The sequence below is a fragment of the Puma concolor genome, chromosome A2, assembly GCF_028749965.1.
Source record: "Puma concolor isolate L17-30 chromosome A2, mPumCon1.1.hap2, whole genome shotgun sequence".
Lineage (NCBI taxonomy): Eukaryota > Metazoa > Chordata > Mammalia > Carnivora > Felidae > Puma > Puma concolor.
The window spans coordinates 139,988,092-140,006,605 of record NC_141668.1 but is presented as its reverse complement, the minus strand read 5'-3'; the positions used below and the strand labels follow the sequence as shown (position 1 = coordinate 140,006,605).

Here is an 18,514-nt window from a genome sequence, read left to right as displayed (position 1 = left end):
CACATCACTGCATCCCCAGGAAAGGCTATGGGTATCTCGAGCAGCTCCGATTTCCTTATCTGCCTGTCAGACTCACTACCCTGCAAAGAATAAACCAAGGCAGACGGAACAGTTACTCTTTCTGGAAAAAATTCTTTGGCTTCACTTTGTCCACATGCTAACTGTGGTTTTATGACACGTATGTTTTGCTTCATTGGTCATTTAGGAGAGCAAGTTCCAAGAGAATTTCCTTTCCCAGTGAGTCCTTCAGGAGAACAGTTTGTGAGGAAATCACTGCAAATGAAGTCTCACACGCACCTTCAGACTTCATGGCAAGGACTGGAAGGCTCCAGAAAGTATCTCTTTGTGTGTCTTCCCCTTCCATGCTATCTGTTGAAGTACTTGTTTAGTTTCTACCTCCCCTGTAGAAGTTGGCTGATCTCAGGAAGACAAGATCTGAGAATGAAATATTGCCGAAGTACTTAAAGTCAGTGCATGGTGCAATGGCTTAAGATCTTAGAATCTGGAGGCACAATGACTTGGGTTCAAACTTGCCGGTGGGATTAAAAAATGAATACATACAGCACACTTTGTGTCGTGAAGCCTGACGATGTATGTGCCAGTATATCACACCCTATGCTATGCAGAGGGATTTAAAATGAAAGAAAGTAGTCATGGTTCCTGTTCCCTGGAAGTCGATCTAGACCCTGCTCATGTATTCCAGTGAGGACAGAAGAGAGATCAATGGAAACCAGACGGGGAGCAAACAAGTCATTTCTACAAGTCTTTATTAAACACCTACTATATACTTAAAGCTGTGCTGGACTGAGCAAGGTAACTTGATTACTGTCCTCACCAAAGGATTACTTATCTTTAGCATGCTTTTAATATTTCAAGGTCATGCAAGTGACTTTCTTTTCTTACCAGGATACATTGAGGTAGAACAGGTTATAGGTGAAATTACTGACCCCAGGGACTAATCAAGCACTTTAGAGCTTACCATGCATTTTCAATTTAGGTGACTCTTTAAATTACCTTTCTGAACCTCTACAACGTTAGTCAGAATAGCATGGGCTATTATTGCCCTTTTATAAAAAAAGAGAAGCTCAAAGAAGCCATGTACTATGGGTGTTACTGCTCAGTGTTGGGGTGTCTAGAACCCCAAATCATTTTTTTCCTGAGCCAGGGGAACAAGAGTCCATTTGGTTCCATTTCTAGGGTATGATTTCCCCAACTTTTCTATTTAAGAAAGTACTTTCTGATTGTATGCTGGGCTCTATGCTAAGCACCTTCCATACATTCCTTATTCAATCCTCAAAGCACAGTATGAGATGGAAATTATTATTATCCTCATTTTACAGATGGGAAAACCAAGGCTCAGAGAGTACCTGGAACTTACTCACGCTTCCACAGCCAGGAGATGATGAAAGTGGAAATGCAAACGTAGATCCGTTGGACTCCAGAGCCCTTCACCAAACACCTGAATGCCTTTTTGATGCCCTTTCAGACTGACTGCACTGGTCCCCTAATCCATGTAAAACAAGTTATGCTTTTCTCCCTGTTCACATAGAGGCCCCCAAATCACTGGCAAGTCATAGGAAATTCTTAAGTGGCTGCTTATTAATAACATTTTCAGTTTATATTAGGCTGCCTTTCATCCAGGGGAACTCAGCCAGCTGCATACACAGAGAACCACTGAAATCCAGCCATTTCTGGTATGGCTATGGGCCAGCTGGCAACAGCATCCCTCAGGGGCTTGGCTTGTGGGGATTCTGGCAATGGTCACACCCTTCAAAACTTGACAGGGGCCCTTTAATATCCGTGCTGAAGGGCTTGAGGCAGAAACTTCCCAGAAATCCATGTTCCTCAGTGAATGGGGCCAACGGCTCAAGACAACCCCAGCAGATTTGGGAAACAAGAACATCAAGAAATTGGGTGTTTACCAAATACCGATGCTGGAAGTAAAGCCCCGCGATTCAGATCGAGTTAGACACAATAGGGAAAGACTTTATTTTCAGGAGAGACCTGGCTTCAGTCAAGTCCAGGGGAAAAAACAAAACAAAACTAATTTCTCAGGGTTTCTCACAGGGGGGCGAGGCAAAAATGGCAAGATGCTGACTTTCCTTCTATGGAAGCTGGATCTATGGAATGGTTTTTGTGGTTTTGTTCGGAGCCACAACTAGTTTCCTCATTCTGCAGCAGCAAGAGGACTGAGGGAAGTCCACAGAAAGAAAATAACATTTCCTAGTTTCATATTTTATTGGAAAGAAGCCCTTGATGAATTGAATTCACATGGTCTACAGGAGTAAGGGTTGGAAAATACTTAAGAATTGGTTGTATGCAGATTTTAACAAGGTGATGGGTGAAGGATGTATGCCCCCTCGACGTACCCCCAAGCCCCAAAGTCTACAGGAAATAGCCACGCCCACACACTTTTGGCCTAGTTGTTACCATGAACAACGGTCCAGACTGTGGACTTCCTTGGTGGATGGGATGAGTCTCAGTCATCTCTTCACTAGCTCTTCTCACTATTCTAGCCTTTACTCTCCTGCCAATTCACCAGGACCTCCTTCCTGGGCTATTATAACAGCCTACTTCTAATTCCCTGCTTCCAGCCCTACCTTCTAGAATCTATTTTCTACCAGCTGTTTGTTTTTATTACTTTATTTATTTTTTTTAATTATTTTTTTTTAATGTTTATTTATTTTTGAGACAGAGAGAGACAGAGCGTGAACGAGGGAGGGGCAGAGAGAGAGAGGGAGACACAGAATCGGAAACAGGCTCCAGGCTCTGAGCCATCAGCCCAGAGCCCGACGCGGGGCTCGAACTCACGAACCGTGAGATCGTGACCTGAGCTGAAGTCGGACGCTTAACCGACTGAGCCACCCAGGCGCCCCAAGCTGTTTGTTTTTAAAAGGAGGGAGATAACACTCAGCTCTCTTGCTTCAACTGCTGGCTTCCCAATGCAATGAGAATCCTGGCCCATAAGGTCCAGTATAATCTGCCCCCTTCCTCTCTCTCCAACTTCATTTTGTCCTACTCTCCATATTGTCTACTGTGTTTCAGCCACGCTGACCTTTTTTTTTTTTTAATTTTTTTTAACGTTTATTTATTTTTGAGACAGAGAGAGACAGAGCATGAACGGGGGAGGGTCAGAGAGAGGGAGACACAGAATCCGAAACAGGCTCCAGGCTCCGAGCTGTCAGCACAGAGCGCGACGCGGGGCTTGAACTCACGGACCGTGAGATCATGACCTGAGCCGAAGTTGGCCGCTCAACTGACTGAGCCACCCAGGCGCCCCCACGCTGACCTTTAATGTGTCTTCTGAACTTGCCAAGACCATCTTCCTCTTAGGATCTTTGCAGTGGCTATTCCTCTGCCTGGAACATCGTTCCCTCAGCTCTTTATGAGCTGGCCTACTCTTTACCAGTCACGTCACTCAAAGTCACCTCTGACAAGGACCCTACAGAAAAAAGCCCTCTTACCCTTCTCATTCACTGACTGCTCTATTATCCTTCAATTTTTTTTTTTTAACATTTGTCACTATCAGAAACTGTCTTACGTGTCCATGTGTTCATGATACTTTTCCTACTCTAATGTAACTTCCGCAAAGTCAAGGAGCTTATCTTGTGTCAAGAACAGTAAGCAGTCGATAGGTATAGTTCTTTAAAATTTTGAATCCCTAATGCCCAGCCCAGAATCTAGCTTGGCAGCTCTCAACCAGAAGGCTCTGAACCCTTCACGGGCATGCAAACCAGATGTGATCGCTGTGTAAAGTTTTCTTTTCTTGACACTTATTTTTTTTTGCAATAACTGAAAATGTATATTGTTACAAGGATGCCATAAATGTAGACTGTGAGTCTACTACACTCACGATCGGTAGGAGATCATCAAAACCATACCAAAGACACACTGCCTTTTTCCTGGATTAAATGAAAGTATTCAAAGAGGAAGGCAAAGGTGGAGAAGAGTACATTTATTGTCAAGAATGAATGAGAACCGTACCATAGCTAGAGTGTAATGTAATTCTGTGAAGTGCATTGCAGAATGTCTAGTGTTTGGAAGGACACCTTGGATATACTGAAAGACTGAAAACCTCTGACTGAACCCAAAGCAAATATTCAAAAAATTGTTCGACTGTCAAACGAACACAAAAAGGTCTCTGAGACACCTAAGAAACAAATACCGCCTTGGCCTTGGGACCTACGACAGCAGACCTCAATTCACCCATCTGCAGAAGGAAAGAGAACCAGGTAATTCTCCTGGTTGCACAGAGTTTAACATTAGCTTCTGGGCAGTCACGCGGAGAAGCGTCGTACTTTCACACAGAGTGGGAGGATATAGTTTTTTTCAGTCCCATGGTAACCTTTAGAGATCTTCCTGGATGAGGTTACAACCATCTACCACCTACCATCCAGTTAATCTTTGGGGTTACTTTGTCATTAGGAATCTGATGAAAGTGGAGAGATCCTGTCCCTTAAAAAAAAAACATAGACGTGTTCACAGAAATTTCTGCATTTAATTTCAAAAAGTTCATTAATCTTTCCTGGTCCTTTGGTGCTCATGGATTGCAAGTTAAAAACACCTGGTCAAGCGTAAAAGAACTTCTCTGATATTCCCCATAGGGCCAGAGACAGTGCCTTGTATCTTGCAGATGTTCTATTTCTCCCTCTCTTTAAAAAAAAAAAAAAAAAAAAAAAAAAAGAGCAAATGATATCATAGTTACCACTCAGGAAGCTGAACCTTAGCAAGTCAATGGTGCAGAATTTAAAACAACGTTTAAGCCTGCAAGGGCAGACTGTGGTGGTGTTTAGGCAGCAGGTCAGGCCCCTGAAATGAGACGACAAAGTGCAGGGAAGGCAGGTTGAAGCTAGTCTGATCAGTCAAGCCCAGCACGTAGGCTGCTTTCCACCTATTCTTTCAGAAGCCATTTGAGCAGGAACCTGAGCTCCTTCACCAGGAGAGGAATATGTGAATGCTTTGCATTTTCACACCACTTCCTAATGAGGCAGGTGTTTCAGAGGGGCCCAAGCTCCACAGGAAGCATGAGGGGCGGGTGGGGGCTCACTGTTCCAGTTGGTGGCAAGCATCGAGGCCAGACAGGCTTTCCAGGCGACTTCTGAGACGATAAACTCAAATGCAAGTAGTAGACTTCAACCGTAATTGAACTCCCGAACCGTGACGGATAAGCTATCAGGGAAGGGCTGGAACGCAGGGCCGGGCAGTGGCTGAGCCAAAAGCAGCCATTCCAGATGCACTGACCACCTAACCAGTGGCTCAACTGTCCAGTGGACGTCTATGGAAAACAGTTCATTGTTAAGTGGGTCTTCCCCCGGGAGCATCACAGCAGGAAAGCTGGATAAAGACCGCACACCACGGGCGATGGGAAGTGACAGGAACCTGAAGAAGCCTCACCAAATTAATCAGAACAACAGGATGCATGTATCCCAGGGAAACAAGAAAAAAACCCTGTTAAAGCTTCAATTCACGGACAATTCAACTAATACAAACTTCCAATAGTGTAGACGTTGAGGGTAGGTTAAATCTCTTGGGCCAACTCCAAGGGATGGGCCCAGGCTGCCTGGTGAGCTGTGTTGAGAAAGACTCTGAGGTTTTGCTGGGGGGTGACAAGAAGAGCGTAGTATTTCATCAGTGGGGTCTGCAAAGCACAGAGAGCCGGGCCTAGCGATACAGGTACCAGGGATTTGCCACACGAATTCTACGGTCGGGATGCTTCTGAGAATGGAGTTCAAACATGAAAACACATCCAAATAACTTTCCCCACTGAAGAAGATTTCCTCTATCCATCAAATAGAAGCTTCTGGGGGGAATAACAAGGAGGAGTGAGGGAAGAAAGCAGACATCTGCTTATCCTGCCAGATCAAAGCCTGGTGTCCAGTGAGGTGACAGATATCATAGCCAGAGAAAGCTCACAATCAATCTCTTATGACTTCCACTGGAAGAACAAATTCCCTGGAATTCATGTTCAGGATCATAGTTTGCACGCCTGCCATGTCTTAAATCACAAGGAACCCTCAAATGGGTAACCCTGCTCTTCCTATTAAGGCAGAAAGGCGATGGGGTATATTGTCCAAAAATAAGACTGAACACCAACTTGGATTTAATTCCAAAAAACCAAAACTTCAGGAAACCAGAACCTTGCTTTCTCTGAATATCCCTCTTAGGTAATAAGAGGGGGCTAGTTGAACTACCCAAGACAACAGTGCAAACACATATGCTTTTCAAAACTTCACAAAGCATTTGACTTTAATTCATATAAACTGGAACTTTTTTTTTTTAATTTTTTTTTCAACATTTATTTTATTTTTGGGACAGAGAGAGACAGAGCATGAACGGGGGAGGGGCAGAGAGAGAGGGAGACACAGAATCGGAAACAGGCTCCAGGCTCCGAGCCATCAGCCCAGAGCCTGACGCGGGGCTCGAACTCACGGACCGCGAGATCGTGACCTGGCTGAAGTCGGACGCTTAACCGACTGTGCCACCCAGGCGCCCCTGGAACATTTTTTTACTTAAGACAAATACAACCTTATCTGGAAAACACCTCACTGACTTCTTATAATTTCAGGTGCCCTGACTATTTAAATGGGCATACCAGAGAAATAAATACATCTAATAAATTTAATAAACACATTTAATATATTTAATAAGTGTATTTGTTTCTATGGTATGTTTGTGAACACACACACACACACACACACAAGTAAGTTCCAATATCTTTCACATCTATCATCCCTACAAGTTGCCAAAGTTTCAGAGTCAGATGGTGTACATGCAAATCCCAGCTTGACCATCTACTAGCCGTGGACCTTGGACAAGTTGTGTGACCTCTCTGTGCTTAGCTTCTGTAGAATACAGATGATAACAGAGTATTATCATGAGTATTAAATAAGATACAGCACATACAATTGTGAGCACAAGGCTTGGCACACAATAAGTAGTCATGAAATGTTATTAATTATTTTTGTAACTCTGTAGGAGAATCTCTGTAGGAGCTAAGTGATTTCTTTGAGGTGTACTCGAATAAGGAATGATATAATTAGGATTAGAACCTGGGACTTCTGGGGGTGCCTGGGTGGCTCGGTTGGTCAAGTGTCTGACTTTGGCTCAGGTCATGATCTCATGGCTCATGGGTTCGAGCCCCGCATCAGGCTCTGTGCTGACAGCTCAACGCCTGGAGCCTGCTTCAGATTCTTGCGTCTCCCTCTCTCTGTGCCCCTCCCCCACTCATGCTCTCTTTCTCTCTCTCAAAAACAAACATTAAAAACAAATTTAGAAAGAACCCAGGATTTCTGAATTGGGGTCAATTTTCTTTCCTGTGGAACACTCTGTTATAAAAATGGCTAAGAAGGCTCAGCACTGGCATCACCAGGAACCGTGTTAAAAATCCTGACTCTGGGGGGTGCCAGTAGGTTGAGCGTCTGACTTCAGCTCAGGTCATGATCTCGCGGCTCGTGAGTTCGAGCCTCGCATTGGGCTCTGTGCTGACAGCTCAGAGCCTGGAGCCTGCTTCGGATGCTGTGTCTCCCTCTCTCTCTCTCTCTCTCTCTGCCCCACCCCTGCTCATGTTGTCTCTGTCTCTCAAAAATAAAAGAACATTAAAAAATAACAATTTAAAAATCCTGACTCTGGGAGCGCCTGGGTGGCTCAGCCGGTTAAACATCTGACTCTCGATTTCAGCTCAGGTCATGATCTCACAGTTTGTGAGATCGAGCCCCGCGTCGGGCTCCACGCTGACAACACAGAACCTGCTGGGGATTCTACCTGCTCGCATGCAGGTTTAATTAAGTAATTAAGTAGGTAATTTATTAAATAAGTAAATTTAAAATGAAAAGAAAATCCTTTAGGGAAAACAATGCTGAGTCTGAATTTTAGCAACTCCCCAAGATGCATACACATTCAGCCGGAGCAACCTCACTGTCTGGCACTCTGCAGGATGCTTGCATAGGTGACAGTCCTGGAGGACTTCTAGGAGTGAAAGAACAGCCCCAACACAGGGCAGGATCATGCGGACCCGCTTCACTAGCGTGAGGCCTCCAAAGGTCAGATGTGCCTCCAGGAACTCCAGGTCACTCTCTGGAGGGCCGCCGCTTCTCATCTTGCAGCCATATCCACAGCCCAGAGGGTCAGGTCCTGATATAAAACCTGACCTTCAAGTTCTCTGTGCCAGAGCAACCGACGGTGCAAATCACGTGCCTCCACCGACGAGGTGGAGTTTCGTTCGGAAAGTTCACACTCATCAAGGTCAGTGCTGGAAGAGAACTTATAGATTATTTGATTCAGGACCTCCCTTTTAGGGATGAAAGAACAGAAGCTCAGAAAGGGAAACACATATATTCTAGTTAGAACCTGATGTGCCTGCAACTGGGGATCAAAAGCTAACAAGGTTGGCCGCTGTCTACACTCCAACTGGGTTTGCCCATGTTTGCCTACAATTTCAGCACAGCAGAATTTCCCACCCTGCCTCTGGTCCAACAAAGGGCTGCTTCCACTGGCCTTTAGCTTTTACTCCTCATCTCAGTGTGTCTTAACTGACTTTCCAACCAACCTCCCTTCTATTCTAAAAGCCACATTCAAAACGGTGTTCTGTTTTAGTCTCTTCATGGTTGCTTCTCATCTTATCACAAGATTAACTGAAAGGATTTTAATTTGAGAGCTAAATAATGAAATGTTCCTCAAATGAGGGATCCACAGAAGTGATCTAGAAGACAAAGAAAAAACACGTGCAGCGTATATTATGGCAGGAAGTGTAAGCAGGTCCCAAAATAATGGACGTTACTTAGGCTTTGGACGATGATTATCCTGGGTTTGAATCCCAATTTTACTCTTTACTGTCTGTGTAACCTTGGGCAAGTTACTTAACTTCTAGGAGTCTTGGTTTCTTTTCTAGGAAACAGAGCTAATAATATCTAGCTGCATAATTGCTGCAAGAATTAATAAGGCAAGGTATGTAAAGCATCTAATATGTCAGCTAGTCCACAGTAGGTGCTCTATCTATGACAGTTATTGCTTTTTCTACATATTCACATAAACGCTAACACACAGACACACAGACACCCAAAACATTCTTACACGTACACTAACGGCTACTCTGAAAACCTATCTGACCCTGTGACCACAGAAAGTATGGCTGTTTCTCAGCTGAGTTCTGGAACTTTCCTGAACAAGCATCTCTGAGGACTCGCAAGTGATGAATGGATGCCAAGAAAAGAGTTGGAAAAATGGCATCCTGCCCAGTTGAAATGAAATGCTAAGAATTCCTGTCCTAGTTACTTTTAACCCTGGATGGGGCCGGATCACATTTGTACGGTTTGATTTTACGAAGCCCAGAGGGGTGGGCACTCTGGGGCCAGGGACGCTCCTGGAGTGAGCGATATGGAGGCTACTCAAGTCAGACCTCCATCATGAGGCACAGAGAGTGCCATACTGTCAAAGGTACCAAGCTGGGCTCCAACCCTGTGCCATATTCCAAGGAGTAAATGATGCCTGTGATCCCTCCGGTGCCTCGGGATGCTTTACATACAGGAGCTCAAATCTAGGACCAGCAAGAAGGGGGATACCAGAAATCGCTATTGTTCTTTCCTCCTACGGGTTCACTCTGCTGTTCTGAGTGAGCACAACTCTGGTAACACTTTCCCACACGAGGCCAGCCCTGACTTCCTTGAGGCCCCCACTGCCAACCAGTGATGTTTCCGGATTCTGTGCCCCGTCCAGGGTCATATCTCCTCATAAAAGTCTCAATCAATCAAGTCTCAACCAACTTGATTTTGACAGACTTTACAGCCACACATGTGCTGGAAGTTTACCATCTAGACCCACCATGGAAAGGCAGGTTCATGTTGTACCTGAAAACGTGCTCTTTTTAAATAATGCATTTTTCAAAATGGTCCGTGGTGCTTTGGTGGGAAACACATGCTGTGTTTAGCCACCAGTAGGGCTTGAGGATTTAAAATGGCTGCACTATGAATTCTATAGGACAGATGGGGAGAGGAATTTCTAGCTGAAGGAGAACAGAGGCTCCTGCCTTTGAGTTGAAACTTCACCCACGGGGAACCTTCAGCTTTACACTTTTATGGTGGATTGGAGACCGTTCTGATATTCTCTCAGCTGCTTCTGCATTCTGGCTGCTTCCCTCCTCCCCTCCTCCTAACCCTTCCATCTAGCCGCCCCCCCTTCCTTGCTTCTTTCTCCCTCTGCCTTGTCCCCAGGGAAATAACAAAATGAGCAAGCCCCAGGCTTCAGACTCCGAACAAAGAGCTGCTCAAACAACAGGCCCAAGAAAAAAGAAAACCAAGTCTCCAAACTCAACTGACCAAGTCCGCAGTGAGATTTTGGAGGGCTTACCTTGTTGGAAACTCAGTATGATCTTATCCAACATTTTCTCTCCTGCATCATTCAAACACACACACACACACACACACACACACACACACACACACACACACACACACACACAAATTATAAAAACATGAACATTTCATTAAAAATCTTTACAGGTTGGGACAAGAGCAAAGAGGCAAGTACCAGTCATGAACATGAATGAGGCAAACACTTTCCCAGGGCCTAGCCCCAAAGCTTCTTAGTTTGTGACAGTTCACAGTCACCAGGACCTGGCTGATTTTTAAGTAAAACCATCAGGGAGAGAGGGAAGAGGGAATGATTTTTGAAGGGCCTTCAGACACAAAAGAAGAGACCTCGGCCAAACGAAAGCCACAATTCTGTCTGAGGGACAGAACATTGTCACTGGCGTGTGTTCGAAAACAACCGAGGGGAGAGAAGACCATGTCTTCAGGCTTCTGAAGACAGCCATTTCTGCTAATCCGCACCTGGCAGTGCAGTGGGGTGCTGAAAAGCTCCAGTCCAACTCAGACCCTTCGGAACTGATGTGTGTAGAAGCAGCATTATACTAGGCACCAACATTTGTCACCGCTGTGTCATTTAAGGTAAGGTGTTTTCCCTCTGTGGCCTTCAGTTTCCTCCATCAAATGAGCACGTAAGCTACTACCTCTTGCTGCTCACAGGTTTGGATTTAGTGGGAAATATGAACGTTATTGGTACCAGCAAGAAATAAAGTCCCAACACCTAGTAGGTACCAAGAATTGGGCAAGGACACCACAGCCACCATTTCACAGCCAGTGAGCTCAGGAGAATTGATTTCCTATTTTTACACAAGGAAACCAAAGTTCAGAGTGGTCAGGCAATGCTCTCAACACCACACACACCATCAGGAGATGTAAGGGAAATGGGCTGTTATCAAGATATAGATAGAATTCTCTCTGCAAACGCAACTTGACTAAAAAAAAAACAAAAGAAACCAAGAGTGACCAGCTTCCAATTCTGAGTCTCCTGAGATTCCTCTGGCTCCTTTAATCATTCTCCATTTGTCTTTCAAACCCCCACACTGGAGCTCCATTTAACATAAATTTAAAAGATGTTCAGAAGAGAGGCTAGAAACAGCTGTCAAACTGTGCGACTACACTCACAAGTCTGGAAGAGACCTATTGTGTCAGCGGAGACCAGACATGGGCAGGATGGCCTATTCCTTTCCCCTCACGGCACACCTCCACACTGGAGACACCCATATGGTGATATATATTCAGCCCTGGAACTTCTGAGGACCCAACCAGCAGCTGAAGCCCATAGCCAAAGGCCTCTCAAGATGGAGAAAAAAAATGCGAAGTGTCTGCACTGAAAAGAAGAAAGAAGAGGACCGCCTCTCACAGGCAAAGTTGGAACTGAAGAGAAACGCGCACAGAAATCCAGAAATACGTCAATTCCAATTTGGATCCCACAGCCTTCTGCATGTGACTTGTCAGCTGCCCAAACAGGAGACCTTCTTTAAGCATGCCTGAGCACCAGCTAGTGCTAAATGATTTTCATTGTACCATCCGGCCACTTTGAGTTCCGCAATATCCGGCAGCCCTGGATGGCACCCCTTATTCTGTCAATCCCATCAGTAGGGTGCAAAGTTTCCTTGAGTGGGAACGGAGGTGGACATTACAGGAACTCGAGAGGACACCTTTTCTGCTAGCAACACCCCTTTGCAGACAAATGGATGGAAACATATTGCCTTTCCAGTGGACCGTTTTGTTTTTAGCAACGATGCTTATAATAATAAGGATAAAAAGGCAACAGTGGAGGCAGTAATGGCTAACATTTGCTGAACATTTGCCACGTGGCGAGCACCGTGCTGGGTGCTTTTTCTGTCATCTCAGTAAATCCGTATACCTGCCACACCACCTATAGGTTCTAGCGCTCTCCCCGTTACACAGCCAGGAATCACTCCTCAGAGAGAGAGCGCTAAGTATCTTGGGTGCTGTCTGAATCCAGAGTCTGAGTCCTCGGTCAACATTATGCCGTCCTGCCTAACCCCTAAGCTCCTTTCTCATTCTTTAGGCTTCCATCAATGTATCTTCCTTCCTCCATTTCTATTTATTCCCCTCCACTGTATGGTGAACCTTCACAAACCTGCCATTCCAAACAATGCTATTTTATTAATTTTGGCGGCCCCATGACTATTTATAGGCCAAAATGCCCAAGGGAGCCTACATGTTTTAATTAAAAAAAAAAAAAGAATTTCTGAGGGGAAGGAGCATTTGATGGAAAGGCAAAACCTTTACAAGCACACGAGGAGCCATTAAATCCAAATTTCCAAAACATGGCAATTCTGTCAAAGTTGTGACTTACTCTGGAGCCCATGAGGACACTCATCCTGACCCATCTGTGAAAGCCATCAGCAGCCAATAAACCTTCTAGGGAGCAGGATCAGAGTTGCCAATTCGGCCTCCAGCAAGGAGGCCAGGCTGCTTCATTTAGTTTAAGTCTCACTGAGATGGTTTGCAACACTCTCTGGGAAGAGATGTTCAAGCAAAGCAAATTGCAGCCTTGCAAGCTGAGGCTTTGGTCCACGGCAGTCCATGCCGACATTTTCATGGCACACTGGGGCCCTCCCCTGACTGTGGTCATGGATGCACCGCCTGGAAGCAGAAGTCTCTTGCCGGGGAAATAATATATGTGCCTAAATTATACAAGAGCCACGCTTGGACCGGCGGATGGCATGGCATCTGGTACAGATCACTTACCCTGGTGTGATTTGGCCCAGCCCAGATTATTTATGGTTCATAAAAGTCCCGTCAGACCCCAGCATATTCCAGGACCACACAACAATGAGTAATGGGATTAAAGATCTGGATTTCATCGCAAGACCTCCATGGCAGATTAGTAATGCTATGATTGGTTTTTGGGAAACCAAGAGTGGGGAGCACTAAGTATGAGCACTCCTCTAAAAACCCAACGTAGAGAACACAGTGAGTCATGTGTTTCAGCCCGGCTGTGCAGTCGTATTTGGGAGCTCTGTCACCATCTCTAATATGAAAGCACTGGCTAAAATTAAACCCGAATTAACCAAGCACCATTTCTTCACCTGGAAGTCTCAGCTAACTCCTCATTCCCCAGACGCTCTAATGGTTTCTGACACCCTGAGCAGAAATGACTACTGGGGATGAACACTACCAGGTGTTTGGTTTTTAAACCCTCTCCCCTTTTATTATTATTTTGCGAAGATAACTGCACTTCCTTTACAGAACGGCTGCTTCTAAAGCACTAAGACTGAAGCGTTTCTTCAAGACTCCCTACAGCTGTGACATGTCACTTTGCAATTGAGCTTTCTAATCAGCACAGAAAAGGTAAAAGGTGCCAGAGGACCACTAAAAATGTCACTTGACCAAGATAATGGAGCTGTGATAACCTCTCCTAATGCAAACCATTTACATCCAGCCTTCTCATCCTCCCTAGAAAATACACAGTTGTCTAATATGTGAATCAGAACAAATTTCTTACCTATCTCCAGGGAGGAGAAAATGCTCAGTCTTGGGAGAAGCTTCAACCAGACCCTCTGAGCTTGTCAATTGCCACAGTTCACTTTCTCCCCGGGTCTGGCTTCTAAGAACGCAAGCAGGACCGCAGGCAGCCAAAGCATCTTCTTCTGGAAACCCTCCTCAAAATCTAGACCCTTCCCGACAGCAGAAGCAGGCTCCAGCCCGAGCTGCTCATGGAAAACAGCACTGCTGGATGGAGACCCTGCTGGGCACCCACCAGGGGAAGGGGGGGAAAAAAAGTGTGACTTCTACCCTTCCTCTGGATCCGACTGCCTTCCAGAGAACCCAGCTTCTCAATCTGCAGGAAGTCACAGACCCCAGGTTCAGCGTCACCAACTGATCCCGAGCCAGACTCAGGGCGACCAGTCAGCTGGTGGCAGAGCCCAAGACACTGAACCAGGAAATGTGCAGCTCGGCCAAAAAAAAAAAAAAAAAAAAATACTAATAATAATAACTGTCGCTGGAGAGGCTGGTGGTGCCGGAGAAGTCGCTGTTGCAGTGCCCACATCCTCCGCATGCTAATGAAGCCGTGACGTCAGCAAGTCAGTCACGGCATCTGGACGTCCCGTCCCGCTGCCCAGCTCCGAGATTTATTTACATGTAAATTAGCCTCGCCTTCCAAATCAATAATCCCCGAGCCAGGGAGAAGGGAAGAAAGCCTTCTCGGGATGCAAAGGCCCTAGCTCTGTAACCTCTGAAGGAATACAAAAATAACACCGGTAAGAAGAGAGGCTTTAAAGATACATGCCTTTTTTTTTTTTTTTTTTTTTTCTTTTTTAAAGGCTGTGCTCTTATGTGCTGGGGATCAAATCTGGGCAGTTATCAACCTGAGCGCCTGTTTCAGATTATCTTATGCACCAACCCAGGAGTGGAATCCTAGCTCGTCTTTTCCTCCCCCAAAACTGTGTCGAGTCTTCAAATGCCTCTACTTTTCTCTTTTTAACTTTCATTTCCGGGTGTTTGCTGGCTGGAGACTAGGTCCTCCTCGAATTTTTGTGCACGTCTGAAATAAAACACAAGACTACCTTCCTCAGGTGCCTGGGTGATGAATGAGTCATTCCCTCCCTTAACCCCTGACCCTAGCTCCTCCTGAGTAGAAGAGACGAGAAAGCATAAATCAGCCAAGGGGCATTTGAGGACCCTGAGACCCTTAGAGAGCACTGCTTCCATTCTTCCATTTTACAGATTCTGAAACTGAGGCTTCGAGTAGAGAAGGGTTTTTTTTCCCATAGTCACAATGGGACTTCAGCAAGGACAGGCTAGAACTCACATTTTCCGGATCTCCGACCAGACCTTTGGGTCTCTAATTGGATCTCTAACTCCCCATCTGCTGCACCAACAGGGGCCCATCCAAGCAATCATGAAGAAAGAACTCAACAGGGCTGGGAAGTCCTGGGTCCGAATCCCAGCTTTAATTTATGCAAGTGATGGGACCCTGGACTAGTAGCTTAACTCTTGGGGGTGTTCAGTTTCTTCATGTGTACCAACCCTTCATTTAGTATGTTCTGAACACCTGCTCTGTGCCATGCACTGTTCTGAGGACTAAGCACAGACACAGTATTTGCTCTCTCCTAGCTCAGAGTCTGAGGCAATAAAGTAAAAATATTGAACACAACCATAGTGAGGATTGACACGATATCACACTCACTAAATAACAGTTCTTTCCGACATTTTGGATGAAGTAAAAAAAAAAAAAAATCACCAAGGCCTTCTTTCCACTAGGATGGTCATTGTTTCTATCCTTGGAGTATTTCCATGGTCAGCTTTTACTGTTTAAAATCAATTGTTCTTTCAATGCTGCCTAGGCAGTATGCTGGGCCAGGGGAGACCCAAGTGCAAGCCAATATGCCGACCCTGTGCCTGAGATCAAGGGAGTGCTGCGGGTTCCTTAGGTGGTGCGTGAGGAGGATAGGGGGGACTGGGGAAGCTAGGAGACAGGTGTAGTCCATCATGCACAGAAGCGTCCCCAAGGACAAAGCAGCCAGCACGGTTCCTTGCCCATACTCCCCGGACTGAAGAACCCACTCTGATGAGCTCTGCCCTTCCAGCTGGAGTTCCTGAAGCTTCAAATGAATTTCTTTGTCAGATGTGGGGAAGTTTAAATTATGTCTTTTGTTATATGTAATTGTATTAATAATGCTTAATAACTTCTTTCAGAACGCCTCTCTCCGGTTCAGAGAAGACCTTTCATGGTGAAAATCATGGGACTGGCATAACTTTTCACTAAGAGAAACAGAGTACAAACCAATGAGCAACACTCTGCGTTCGGTCTCCATCGTGCAGAGCTCAGGGCATGTGGGGAAGCGGATGGTTCCCCTAGACCTCAGTATCCTTCAGGATACTTCAGGATCAGCAAATACAACAACTGGGGGCCACGAATGGCAATGAGGCATCCTACCCTGGTGTGGCCATGGAGAAGTCACTTCAACTTTCTATGCCCGTGTCCCAGTTTCTTCATCTGAAGGCGAGCCCACTACTCTTTGATGTACTTACTATCATATGAGAATGCTGAGAAGCAGTTCACAAGTGACTGGCAGGAAAGCAATGAAGAGGCAGGCTGGCACATGACTACCAACTTTACAAGAGTTCACAAAATAACATGGGGGAGGGAAGCTATGGCCTGGGGACGGGCCCCGGCTCTGATATTAGCTGACTGCAGGATGAGGGGCCATACGTTTTCAGGTACAGAGGAGGGAGAGTAATAGTGCCTACCTTTGCAGAGCTGTTTAGAGAATCAAATAATCCTCAGTAGGAAGCATTTAGCACTGAGCCTAGCACACAGCCAACATTCCGTAAACGTGAGCTCTTGGTAGGGGACGTAATGTTGTTTTTGCTGTTAACTTCGGCATTAATTAGTTACCTGACTAGGCAAGGTTCAAAATATGGGAGCAACCGGGTTGATGGAGACTGCAACATCCTCCCTACTCCTAGGGTAGAACTCAAAGTTCCACCCAACGTGGGTGAGCTGCTGACATGCTCTTCTCATGTGAAACAACACAAATATTTACAAGCGCTATGAAACTAGGAAGACAGCAGCAAAAATGACCAAGAGGCACTAGGGGCCTCCTCCTCTGAAGCTGCACAACACGGCAAGACAGCTATATTTCTGGCAAGCAAAGATACTTCATCCATCATTCAGGTACCCATTCACTCATTAAATGAGCTCCTACTATTAGTCACTGTGTGAGGCCTCAGGGACATCACGGTGACCAAGACAGACGTGAACCCTGCCTTAAAAAAAGCTTAGGAATGAGAGGGGAAGACAATTAAGCAAGCAATTAGAGCAAGGGTGATGCATGTCAGAGGAGGGCACGTGCCGGGTTCTCAAAGCTCTAAAGGCAGTCAGGAGGGGGACGGTGCAAAAGCATGCTGAAGTCCTTGAGACAGCATGTACTCTGTGAGCACAGCTTAGTGATGGGGAATCTGGACAGCTATGCATCATCCTGTACAGACTGCTGAAATGATAAAGCCTACAGATCAGTAATTCTTCATGACCATGATATTCATCCTGGACACCATTCTACTCAGAATTTTTATTTTTATTTTTTTAAATTTTCTCTTAACATTTATTTATTTTTTAAAGACAGAGAGAGACAGAGCATGAGCAGGGGAGGGGCAGAGAAAGGGAGACACAGAATCTGAAGCAGGCTCCAGGCTCCGAGCTGTCAGCACAGAGCCCGACGCGGGGCTCAAACTCACAAACTGTGAGGTCATGACCTGAGCCGAAGCCGGCCGCTTAACCGACTGAGCCACCCAAGCACCCCGCTACTCAGAATTTTTAGAAAATATACTATTAGTAGGGTGCCTGGGTCGCGTAGTCAGTTAGGCATCAGACTCTTGGTTTTGGCTCAGGTCATGATCTCACAGTTGCTGAGCTCAAGCCCCCACATCAGGCTCTGCGTTGTGACAGCTCAGAGCCTCTTTGGGGTTCTCTCTCTCTCTCTCTCTCTCTCTCTCTGACCCTCCCTGGGTTTGTCCTTGCTCTTGCTCTGCCCCTCTCTCCCAAAATAAATAAACTAAAAAAATGAAAAATAAAAGAAAATACACTGTTAGGTACTAGACAAAGTGAGACCACAACTTCTTGGAAATGTCAGAGACCTGGCAAACTGGGACAAAACTCACAGTGGTTTTTACAAAAACAGAGTGGAATTTCACATTCACAACAGCAAACCTCTTGGTAGGGGGTGGCAGGGAAAACAGGTGATACATATGAGACACTCAGTATAGTATCTATTGGGATCTGTGAAATTTAGGACACTCTTGTGGAGACAAGGACACAAGTGCTGACCTTCAGAACTTTCTGTTTGGATAGAAACTAAGCTATTTACATAAAGTGGCTGAAACTGCATACTGCACATAGGAAGAGAGGCACAGAAGACTAGATTAATTGCGGCTGACATGATCAGAAGTCAGGGAAAGTAGGATTTGAGTTAGGTTGAAGGTCAAAAAAATCTTTTTTTTTCTTTTGGAACAGGAAAACATTTTTATATTGGGGGCGGATGGGGGGGGGGAGGCCTTACACAGCATGACACAAAATCCAGAAGCCATAAAGGAAAAGTCTACTCTAATTGCCAAGGTCAAATTTGAGCTGCTGGAAAGGGTATTGCAGGCAGGTGGAACACAAACATGAGAGACCAGTG

At 45.5% G+C, this 18,514-nt stretch overlaps 1 protein-coding gene across 5 annotated transcripts in view; it reads right to left on the bottom strand.

Moving 5' to 3' along the window:
* Window positions 1-18,514, bottom strand: part of PRICKLE2 (prickle planar cell polarity protein 2) — a 330,155-nt gene that overhangs the window by 104,164 nt on the left and 207,477 nt on the right. Inside the window, exon 1 of one of the 5 annotated variants that reach the window (XM_086697681.1) lies at window positions 13,837-14,307. The exons of the other annotated variants lie outside the window; for them this stretch is intronic. The gene's annotated coding sequence lies outside the window, so the exon portion shown is untranslated. Of the gene's footprint in view, window positions 1-13,836; window positions 14,308-18,514 lie in introns of those variants that run through there. 5 annotated transcript variants of the gene reach the window in all.